General features: G+C 38.4%; 1 protein-coding gene across 1 annotated transcript in view; it reads right to left on the bottom strand.

Annotated features, from left to right (window-relative positions):
- The window catches only part of LOC106869061 (solute carrier family 35 member F4), a 165,428-nt gene that overhangs the window by 151,595 nt on the left and 994 nt on the right, over nt 1–12,839 (bottom strand). The window lies entirely within an intron of this gene.

Genomic DNA, 12,839 nt, shown 5'->3' with positions numbered 1-12,839 from the left:
TTACTTGCCGTTAGAAAGTTTTGTTTCCTCCTTGGATTTTTCACCAAGGAGGCTATTGTACAATTTCTTGCACAAATATTTCTGGAATCCCCCTACCGAGTTGGGGTAGAGGGATTTTATTGTGTTGTGTAATGCTGGTGTTACATGAATAATTTTAATGTGTTTTGGCGGTGTTGTACGTGGGTGGTTGTTGGTTTTGATATCGTTATTTGTGATGTTTGTTTTAGAGTTGATGTAATTCATCAACTCTGTGTTTGTACTGTCTATTGCTGTTAGCATTGTTTTTTTTATATTACTATTGGTGTTAGTAGTATTTTCGGGAGATGTGAATCTCCCTGCTTTGTTTGTGTTTGCATTTTGTTTTGTTTTCTTCTTACTGCGCTTCCTCTTTCCTTTCGTAGCTATTTTCCACTCCTCCCCACTCTCTTCATCGGATGATGGGAGATCTGAGGAGTCAGAAAGAGGTAACGGCAAATTTTGTGCGTCTGTGTGTGTTTCTGTGAATGTTTGTGTTGCTGTTTTTATTGATGTTGGCTCCTTGTTATTTATGTGTGGTGTATGTGATATGGGGGAGGGAGAGGCAGTCTTGGAATTTTCTTTTTTTTCTTCTGTTTTTGCAGTTTCTGTTGTCTTTTCTGTTGTGGTTATTGCTGATATTTCTGTTGCTGTTTTTTGCGTTGCTGGTGGTGTTGGTAGTAAAGTTTTTCTGTTGGGGGTATTTGGTAGTTGCTTCTGTTGTTGTTGTTGTTGTTGTTGTTGTTGTTGTTGTTTTTGTTTAGCGGCCAGAGGGCAGTCCTTTTTCAGATGTGCTTCGCTGTTGCATAGGTAACAGCGAGGTCGCCTGCCCTCTACCACCACATACAGCTTGTGGTCCTCTGCCAATCTAATGTTTGGAGGAATTTTCTGTGAAGCCTCCTCCGTGATGTGGAGAAGGATTTCCAGATTTTTCCCTCCCCAGTTCTTTTCCTCTCCGACCGTAATCTCCAAAATATTTGCCTCCTCCATTTCCAGGCACACGGCCGATATCAGCCATTGGGTGTCCACCTCCGATGGCACATTTTTTATCATAACTTTGGTCACTCTCTGTCCTAGATAACTCGGTATCATTACCAAGTCATCTGTGCGGAGAGAGAGTGTCGAAAATTGTTTAGCTAAATTTTCATCCAGAAACCTTACTTGCACCGTTCCAAATTTCCTTCCCCAGGTGACATGATTCTGATAAGGCCAAATTTTTCTAAGACAAACTTCAATTTTATCTGTGCTAACATTTTCTACACGTCTGGTTTTTGTGTTTACCAGTTTATAAATGATGCACTTTTTGTTTTTCATTTCTATAATATCTTTTGGGATGTTAATTCTGACATCATCTCCTTCTTTCGTAAGAAGGGATTTTGTGTCTTTTATTTGTTTTTGTGTGAATGTCACTGTTGTTCTTTTTTCCTTTAGAGCATTTGCGAAATTTGTTTTTGTTGTGCTGGCGGACATGTTCTTCTGGATATTTTTGTTTATGTTGGTGTATGTACTGCCTGGTTCAAAGGTGGTGGTAGCGGCAGCAGAGTTTGTTGAACAGGTGATGGTGTCATTGCTGACGGCCGATAACTTTACTTCCTTGTTGTTGCTGTTGTTGTTGTTGTTGTCGTTGTTGCTGTTGTTGTTGTTGTTGTTGTTGTCGTTGGTGGTGGTGATGATGGCGTCAGCAGCAGTGGTGCTTACGTCAGAGACATTTGTGACGGTTTTCACGCATGGTTTTGTAACCTTGGTTACAGTTTTGTTTTTGTTGTTGGTGTTGGTGGTGGTGGTGGTGGTGGTGGTGGTGAAAGGGCTGTTAGTAGCTGTACTCACAGTCTTTGTGACGTTTATAGCAACTGCGTTCCTGTCACTGCATGAGCACGCGCTATTCTGTTCTTTTTTCTCTTCTGGCATCTGAAGCCTCGGGAAATGCTTGTCAAAAGAACAAGACAAGCGTTCCAAAATTATGTTTCTCGACATTTTTCAAATGTCAAGAAGGAAATTTTTGTATTTTGCTAGGGCCGAAACTGCCCCTGGGGGTCAATTCCTGCCCTTGAAAATACACACAAATGAAGCCTAGGTGCTTCGCAACAAAATTATTTAAAAATTCCAACAAAATGTGGACAGTAAAAGGTCAAATAAACGTTTACCTTCGCAGCCGATGTGACAGCACGTCCGTGAGAAGAGATAGATAGATAGATAGATAGATAGATAGATAGATAGATAGATAGATAGATAGATAGATATGTCTTCGTGTGTTGGTGGGAGGCCTATGAAAACGTTAACTGCAAGAATTCATTGCAATTTTAAGGAAATTTCTGTTGGAGATTGTTAATTTTCAACATGGCTACCGTGAAACTATTCTGAAGTTCTACAAATGCGTTTTGCAGATAATTAGTCATCTTAACTCACAAGTCATCATACAAAGAATTTCATTTGAATTAACGATAGCCTTGCATGTCTCCATAAAATGATCCTGAAAGAATATTTTTTTTCAATTAATAAGCATTTATAATAAATAAATTTTGAATTGATGGCGATAAAAATTAGGCTTCTAAGTATTCTTTAAGATTAATTAAGATGAAAGTAAAATTTTTAAAATTCTTAATTTAAAATTTAAAATTACACAAGAATTTAATAAAGACTCCGAATAATAAACATTTGTGTTCTTTTTATTTATTTTGCTTTTTTATTTGTTTTTCGTCATTTCTTGTTGTTTTATTTTTTATTTTTTTAGAACATCCTATGAATATTCTTTCTAATATTGGCAGAGGTCAACAGTTTTAATTGGAAAGATTCAGTCGATTAAATCCCCTCCAAGTAGAATTTCATTGATACTTCAAAACAGTTTCTAATATGGCCTCATGGTCTGAAATACGGGGAAAGATGTTGGTCGATTAATTCAACCCTACCTTTGACAAGGGCTTCATTCTATCCCGAGAGTGAAAGGTAAACTTGACCTCAGCAGGATTTGATCTCAGAACGATAACAGTCAAAAGAAATACCATAAGGCATTTTGTTCGACGTTCTAACGATTCGAATAATTCTTTTCTTTATGATTACCACCAGGACTCATCCAGTCTAATTTCTTTATTATTGACAACTTGACCCTTTCATACATAAAATAGAAAGTTAGGGGTTACAAAATGTATTCAGACTGACTAAGATAGGAAGGTTAGCGGTTCATATATTTTAGTCAAGGACTGAAATGAAAAAGTCCAGTGTACAGAGAAAGGCAGTTTGATTCTTTCTGAGCAAAACAGCCAATGGGAATCAGTCGGGAAATTGTCGAAATATAAAGGTTTGATATTGAAATAAATAACATGTAGAAAATCAACAGGGTGTGGAAAATCAATGGGATATGGGAAATGTTGTTGTTGTTGTTGGTACTCTGTCGCTTACGACGTCAAGGGTTCCAGTTGATCCGATCAACGGAACAACCTGCTCGTGAAATTAACGTGCAAGTGGCTGAGCACTCCACAGACACGTATACCTTTAACGTAGTTCTCGGGGAGATTCAGCGTGACACGGTGTGACAAGGCTGACCCTTTGAAGTACAGGCACAACAGAAACAGGAAGTAAGAGTGAGAGAAAGTTGTGGTGGAAGAGTACAGCAGGGTTTGCCACCATCCCCTGCCGGAGCCTCGTGGAGTTTTAGGTGTTTTCACTCAAGAAACACTCACAACGCCCGGTCTGGGAATTGAAACCGCGATCCTATGACCGCGATTCCGCTGCCCTAACCACTGGGCCATTGCGCCTCCGGGATATGGGAAATAAGCAAGGTGAAATAAGCAGGACGTTAGAAATGAAAGCAATGCTAATAATAATTGGAACACTATGATGTATAAAAAAAAAGTAATATATATTAACAAAAGCATAATACTTATTACAGTGGTAACAAATTACTCAGTCAACAAAACAGTTCTGTTGGGCACAGCCTATGCCTTACACAAGCCAAGTTCAACTCAATAATGGCACAACTCACAGAGCACACTCTCTGCACATAACATATAACCTATGCTATCATCACACAATAAAACAACACTCAATACATACACACACACACATACACATACACATACACACGCAATACGCATACAAGCACACAATCCACGCAGCAGCAGCGGTAGTAGTAGTAGTAGTAGTAGTAGTAGTAGTAGTAGTAGTAGTAGTAGTAGTAGTAGTGGTGGTGGTGGTGGTGGTGGTGGTGGTGGTGGTGGTGGTGGCGGCGGCGGCGGCGGCGGCGGCGGCGGCGGCGGCAGCAGCAGCAGCAGCAGCAGCAGTAGTAGTAGTAGTAGTAGTAGTAGTAGTAGTAGTAGTAGTAGTAGTAGTTGCAGCAACAGCAACAGCAGTAGTAGTACCAGTGCATTTTTGCAGATGCGTCAAGCCCAACACGTGCCTGCAGTGACAGCATCCCGAGGCCTCCACGGAGTGAATGTTGACAGCAAATGGATTCGTAAACTCCACGATAGTCCTAACCAACTGGAAGTCCGCTGCGAACCAGAATGCAGGCACCTGAAACAGTCATTCTGTCCAACGCCCCACAATGCTATCCAGTGAATTGAACTTGTCTCTGCAGGTGCCGAGTCGTAAGCTAAACCGACTTACCCGGGTTAATTTTTACTCCTACCAATACCTCAAATTTCTTTAGAACAGTGCCAATCATATCGTTATTCGTGTTGTCGACATCATTACAATAAACGAGCCAACAAATGTTGTCACGGCTTTTCTGCGCCCCGCTTTGAACGGTATGACCTTCAATTCCCAATAACCGCAGCAGTGGTTCAAAAGTCAGCACATGACATGTAAAAGAGATGAAAATGAAGACTCTCAACGGGCTGATCATGAGATTTGAAACAGTTCTGATAGGTGGTCATTTCGCTTGACCATCGGATAGATGCCACTGTACATTGAAACGAACCATCTGGAAACGGGACTTTAACCGGCTGCACTGAGGTCAGCCGCCAAAAAATTGATTGCCAACCTACCGAAAGCTTTCGATTGATCTAAATTGATCACAGCCCCCAGCGAAGCCATGCTTGTAACCCACCTTCTCCACGATGTACCACATGAGGTGAAGGATATCATTGATAGATATGTCCCAAATTGCACTGGTATGCGCTTTTCCGACACACTGATGACAAGCGCCTACCTCTTTGCTGGCACTTCGGTCAAAACTCTGCATGTGGCTAAGTTTGCGTCTTTCTTCAACATCGCTGTTATTCCTCGATTCACGGTAATAGGAATTTTCTCATTCTGCTACAAATTGCAGTAGATGTATGCCGAAACATCCGGAAACAAGCCTGGCATACACGTGTAAATCTCGTAGAGAAAACTATCCAAGACGAGCAATTTTTCCTTCACGCAATCACTGCTAATTGTATCCGCTGATATCGACTTTTTGCAATACTGCGTGTTTCGCAGAAAACCGTGGTAGGTTGTCGAAGCAGGCACTAAAGATCACTACCGTCTCTAGTCTGTTGTCACCGCTGCTTGATCCAAACAGTTGAACACAATATCTCTGCAAAGCTATCCGCACCAACCTGGAATTGAGTAACTTATACACATCCTGATCTGTCAAACATCGAATTGTAGCTTTGTTACCACATCGTACACACTGATCCTATCGAACGGCTTTCGTCCACTCGTGTCTAAGAACACGCAACTTAACTAAGACAACGCAATCTTTGTCTTTCGTATTGAATAGATGGTCGAAGACCATTCATTCTCGTCGTTAGCATATCAGTCCTGATGCTTTTCCTAATCGCCTCTTCTAACTTGCTCACTAGCTCCACCACTAATCTTTATTTTTCTTTGTTTTTTTTGCTACTTTTTAGCTAAATCCTATCGATTCTTCTCTAATTGTATTCTTCATAGCGCCGTGCCACCGGTTTTTGAGGATTGCTTTACACAACTGCTGCTTGACTAATTAGCTAATCCGGTCTCTATAAGCTCGGCGTGCCAGGAACACGCGTTCAGCTTCGCGTATTCTGGTCCTTAAATATGCATCGTACTTTAGTTAATATTACAGCTCACAAACTTGTTGGAAATGGCAACTCATGTTAGGCATTTTTCTTAACGTTTCCAGGCGCTTCGAACCTTCTATCAAGTGAGCAATGTGGTCGGAGGAACATCCATATTAGCATTCTATAGAAAACTCGTGATGAAAAATAGCGATTTCTTTCTCGGAGCGACGTCATAAATCAATGACTGATATCTTTCGGAGAACTTTCAGTTTGATAACTATGTGTAACTCCCAGGTATCATCGGCCTGAAGTGTTATATGCGATGGGGAGGGTATTGCCAGTTCGAGATACACTCTACAATCATCGAAGTGTCGTCAGTCGGACATTTTTTAAAATCTTTTTATCTTTTCCTTGTTTCTGTCATTGAACTTCGGCCATGCTGGGGCACCGCCTTGAAGAATTTTTAGTTGAACGAATCGACCCCACAACTATTTTTTTCTTTTAAGCCTGGTATTTATTTCATTGATCTCTTTTGCAGAAACACTAGGTTACAGGGATGTAAAAAAACACGAACACCCGTTTTCAAGCGGTGTTGAAGGACAAACGCAGGCACAAAGACACAAACACACACACACACACACACACACATATATATATAACTCGGGCTTTTTTCAGTCTCCGTCGACCAAATCCACTCACAAGGTTACGGACGGCCCGAAGCTATGGTAGAAGACATTTCCCAAAGGTATCACGCAATGGGAATGAACCCGGGACCATATGTTTGGGAAGCAAACGTCTTACCACACAACCACACCCGCGCCTATAACCTGTCCGAGAAATGCGAAGAACGACTTGAGAAACTGTCCTTTACGAACTCATCCAGCGTCCGAGCATTGCCGGACACTGAATAATAAATTTGTGGTTCTATACAATCGATCGTCTGAAATTGGACATCCTATACAAGAGATTAAGGACCGTTATGATGGGAGGCTACGACAAAGTTAAATATCAACTCTCAAGGCCGTACTTCAAAAGTTTTTTATTCTTCTACATCTGTTATTTTATAAAAAATAATTTATCCATAGAAACTTTAACAAAATGCTGAAAAGATAATGTTTCAGCGGCCCCACCATAGCAATTAGTTTCCGTTCTTCTATTTTTTTTTTTTTTTTTTTTTCGAATTTCTCTTCGGATTTCTATACTTTAAACATGATTAATATTTTAAACAAGTAACTACAAGCATGGATAAAGAAATATCAATAAATGTAATTATTATTTTTTTTTTTTTTTGAACAGTGGATCTCGAAGCACATAATACAAATAATAGCATGCAGTTTTGGAGTTGAAACCCCTTTTCGATAGAAAAGGTCAAAGGCTCACACACACACGCACGCACACATTTATATATACAAATATATATATATGTGTATATATATGATTCAAATTTACAGAAAACAAAAGATGAAGACAGATGAGAGAACAACAAGCAGGTGTATTAGTTTGGTGATCGAGAAGAATGGAAAAGTCTTTGAAAATTCGAGCCTAAGCTCTTCGACAGAAAGGGTTAAGAGGAAAACAATGTGAGAGAGAAAGAATAAAAAAATAGAGAGAAAAATATGTGTAGGAATTAACGGTTCAACATCCAAATTGAGGGAATAGAGCCGGTAAAATCCAGGCTGCATAAGGTTCCTAGATAGCAGAAACTCGGAAGTGGCGAGCTGGCAGAAACGTTAGCGCGCCGGGCGAAATTCTTAGCGGTCTTTCGTCTGCCGCTACGTTCTGAGTTCAAATTCCGCCGAGGTCGACTTTGCCTTTCATCCTTTCGGGGTCGATTAAATAAGTACCAGTTATGCACTGGGGTCGATGTAATCGACTTAATCCGTTCGTCTGTCCTTGTTTGTTCCCTCTATGTTTATCCCCCTGTGGGTAGTAAAGAAATAAGAAACTCGGAAGTAATAATTACTCAACGAAGGGTACTCCACTAGCTACTCATCGCCCTGATAAATAGCTAGTGTAATATCCCTCGGTCTGTAATTTTTACTTCCGAGCTACTGCTAGCTAGGAAACATATGTAGCACGGATTTCACCTGGTCCATTCACTCAATTTGGATTTTTATTGGCATACATATTAAACCTAGTTGCTAACCATGAACTATAAAATTACTTTTTTCAGTTTATCGAACTTCGATGTCGGAAAAACTCACAACCCTCTGCACCAATAAACTACAATTGTTCCTGAAAGTTGTTTTTATAACTTCTACGGACTGCTCGTAGCTTAGTAACTTCCTACAGCTGGATCCTTGGATCTTAAGTTTACATATCATTATATATATATATATATATATATATATATATATATATATATATATATATATGTATGTATATATATATATATAAATGTACATATATACATATACATACATATACATATATACTTATATATACATACATATACATACATATGCATATATACTTATATATACATACATATACATACATATGCATATATACATACACATATATGTATATATACGTACACACATACACATATATAAATATATATATATATATATATATATATATATATATATATATATATATATATATATATATATATATAGATATATATATATATAGATATATATAGATATAGATATATATATATACATATATATATATACATACATACATATACATATACATATATAAATATATATATATATACATAGATAGATAGATACATATATACATATATATATGTGTGTGTGTGTGTGTGTGTGTTTGTGTGTGTGTGTGTGTGTGTATGTATGCATGTATGTATGTATGTATGCATTATTTTCCTATCCAAAAGAGTTTTTCAACCTGATATTTACACGCTATTATTTATGTGCCTTATGTCCTTCGAGATCCACTGTTCCAAAAAACAAACGATTATTTCACGTTCTCTCGGAAGTTTATAAAATTTTATGACGTCATCAATAGATGTTACTAAAAAGTAAGACTTTAAAAAAATTAAATCAACAAATATATATTCCAAAATGAAGATTTTTCTCTCAAGCGTTTGACTTCATTCGGAAAACTGCAGTTGCTCCCCACCTCTGGCTCAGACTGCCTCTTTTAACGTAACAAATACTCTGTCTAGACGCGATCAGGATGACCCGGTGCAATAGCTCCGTATCAACACATCAACTCACTGAGTTTGACAAATCAAACAGTTGGAACTGTCTTACAGCTGAGTGCATTTAGCAGTTTATGCAAATAATTTCTTTAAACGGATGTGTATCAGCTCTTTTTTACTGTTGTTTTATTTTATGAGGGGGAGTCTTTTTTATTTGTTTGTTCTTAGTGGTGTAGTGATGTATGTACGTGTGTGTTTACACGCGAGTAGATTTTGTTTTCACACAAATATAGCTATACACATACACACATGCATAGACACGCGTACGTACAGAGGCATAGTACAGAGGCATAGTATTTGACGATAAATATTTATATAGTATTTCTCGATGTATGTATATATATATATATATATATATATATATAAAGGGTGCGATGGGAAAATTCTCACCATTTTATTATATTTTAATTTGGCGCATACGCATGGTTTGTTTTTGATTTTGTCGGCTACACAGTATAGTAGGGTCTGTTGGGCACCTTCTGTGAGAAAAACAGCACCATGATGCAATTCATTCTGCCAGAAATTTGGAAACGACATGCTGTACTGCTTGGCATTCACGTCAGAAACTCCAATAGGAACATTTCAGAGTGTTTGGGTGTCAATCGGAGGACATGTACCGAGCGAGATAAAAATCAGACATCCAGGCAATATCATGATTTTTGTGGTGATCACTAGTGATTTATCTTCCTACATGGCCTCAGACTTAACACAGAGATCTACATCGCGTGCCTGGGGAAGGTAGTGCTGCCCTGGGTCAAGTGGTTGGCTGCTGGAAGACCCTATGTCTGGCAACAGGACTCTACACTATGCCACACAAGCAAGAGAATCCAGTCATAGCTGTCAGACAATTTCTGCGACAACGTCACCCCTAACATCTGGCCACCTAATTCCATAGGCTGCAGCACCCTTGGTTATTATCTATGGGGCACAGTTGAGCGAAGGATCAACAGAACTCCTTGTAACACCAGAGATGAACTGAAGGCAAGGATTACTGACAGGTTACTGTCAATCCCTATATATATATATATATATATATATATATATAAATATAAATATTTCTAAGTCTCTAGTTTTAGGGAAAATAACCAAGTTTCAAGAACTCATCGATGAAAATCCACTATCACTATTTGGATTTTGTCCCTAATATTATTATATATATATATATATATATATATATATATATATATATATATATATATATATATATATATATATATATATATATATATATATATATATATATATATACATATATATATATATACATATATATATATATACATATATATATATATATATATATATATATATGTCTCAGTGGTTAGAGAGTCGAGCTCACAGTCATGAGGTTGTGAGTTCGATTCCCGGACTGGGCTGTGTGTTGTGTTCTTGAGCAAGACACTTTATTTCACATTGCTCCAGTTCACTCAGCTGTTGAAATGAGTTGCGATTTCACTGGTGCCAATCTGTATCGGCCCCTTTGCCTTTCCTTTGGGTAACATCGGTGGCAAGGAGAGGGGAGGCTGGTATGCATAGCGACTGCTGGTCTTCCATAAAACAACCTTGCCCGGACTTCTGTCTTGGAAGGGAACTTTCTGGGTGCAATCCCATGGTCATTCATGACCGAAGGGGGTCTTTACCCATTTATGTGTGTGTGTGTGTGTGTGTGTGTGTGTACATAGTATTTCCAGATAGATAGATAGATACACATACATGTATATACATTTATTACATATGATAGTATGTGTGTGTGCAAATACTGGTTTCACATTTTGGCACAAGGCCTGAAATTTTGGCTAGTTGATTACATCAACCCCAGTATTTCACTGGTGCTTAATTTACCGATCCTGAAAGGATGAAAGGCTAAGTCGATCTGGGAAGAGTTTGAACTCAGAGCGTAACAGCAGATGTAATAGCATTTTGCCCGGCGTGCTAACGATTCTTTTCTACTCTAGGTAACAAGGCCCGAAATTTTGGGGGAGGGGTGTCAGTCGATTAGATCGACCCCGGTACACAACTGGTACTTAATTTATCGACCTCGAAAGGATGAAAGGCAAAGTCGACCTCGGCGGAATTTAAACTCAGAATGTAAAGACAGACGATATACCGCTAAGCATTTCGCCCGGCGTGCTAACGTTCCTGCCAGCTCGTCGCCTTATGCCTTTAAATAATTAACAGGGAAATAAGAAAATCTGGAAAGGTTTTCAGCACAGGTCTACTTGTTCAAGACGACCTGGGGTTAAACATGTACGTATGCACATACATACAAACAAACACACATGTATACATACATACATACGTACGTACGTACATACATACACACACACACACACTCACACACACACACACACACATATATATATATATATTATCTTTTACTTGTTTCAATCATTAGACTGCGGCCATGCTGGGGTACCGCCTTGAATAATTTTTAGTCGAATGAATCGACTCTTGTATTTTAAGCCCTGTACTTATTCTATCGTTTTCTTTTGCAGAACTGCTACGTTATGGGGACGTAAACACACCAACACCGGTTGTTAGGCAAAGGCGGGGGACAAACACACACACACACACTCAAACACACATACGTTATACATATATATATATATATATATATATATATATATATATATATATATATATATATATATATAATATATATATATATATATATAGTTATACGATAGGCTTCTTTCAGTTTCCGTCAGGCAAATCCACTCACTAGGCTTTGGTCGACCCAAGGCTAGGGTAGAAGATACTTTCCCAGAGTACCTGGAACCATGTGGTTAGGAAGCCAGCTTCTGACCACACAGCTACGCCTACCCATCTCTCTCTCTCTCTCTCTCTCTCTCTCTCTCTCTCCCTCTCTCTCTCTGTATATATATATATATATATATATATATATATATAAACAAGAAGATGAATGAAAATCCACTTTAGCATTAAAACAATTCTCGTAATAGTTTTAGAAAAATTAAGGCTAAAAAAATACAAGTGTAGTTATTTCATTTAGATATAGCAATTAATTTTACCTTAGCATTCCGACCGGTTTCTCTCATCCACAGAGCAGTGGACACCATACATTGTAGAAACTGCTTCTTGTGATAACAATAACTATTTGATATCAATAACCTACTCACAGCAAATGTACAGATGATATAATGAAGAAATAAAGTTTTAAACACTAATTTTTGATGACACTAACCGGTTAATGTCCGAGATTATAAACAGCATGCTGAAAGCCTGAAATTTTGGGGGAAGGAGCCAGTCGACTAGATCGATCCTCAGTACGAAACTGGTACTTAATTATCGACCCCGAAAGGATGAAAGGCAAAGTCGACCTCGGCGGGATTTGAACTCAGAACGTAACGGCAGACGAAATCCCTCTAAGCATTTCGCCCGGCGTGCTAACGTTTCTGCCAGCTCGCCGCACTCTTGTTGTATGTTAATTTGAGTATGTGTGCATGAATAATGCATATATATGATGTACAAATGTAAGGAGAGGAAATGAATCTCTGCTATTTTAATTCTATTCAAAACTAGGATCCAATATTCAAATATAAATGGTCCCTGATATCATATGTGACTCATACGCTATTTTCTTGACCACCGAAGGGATAAAAAGTAGTGTGGACTTCCAAAGGTTTGAACGCAAAATATTGGAGGGTGCAAATTAAAAACAATCT

Source organism: Octopus bimaculoides, chromosome 10, assembly GCF_046866305.1.
Source record: "Octopus bimaculoides isolate indiv1 chromosome 10, ASM4686630v1, whole genome shotgun sequence".
Taxonomy (NCBI): domain Eukaryota; kingdom Metazoa; phylum Mollusca; class Cephalopoda; order Octopoda; family Octopodidae; genus Octopus; species Octopus bimaculoides.
Note: the sequence above shows the minus strand (reverse complement) of the source record. Positions and strands in the feature narration are given on the sequence as shown.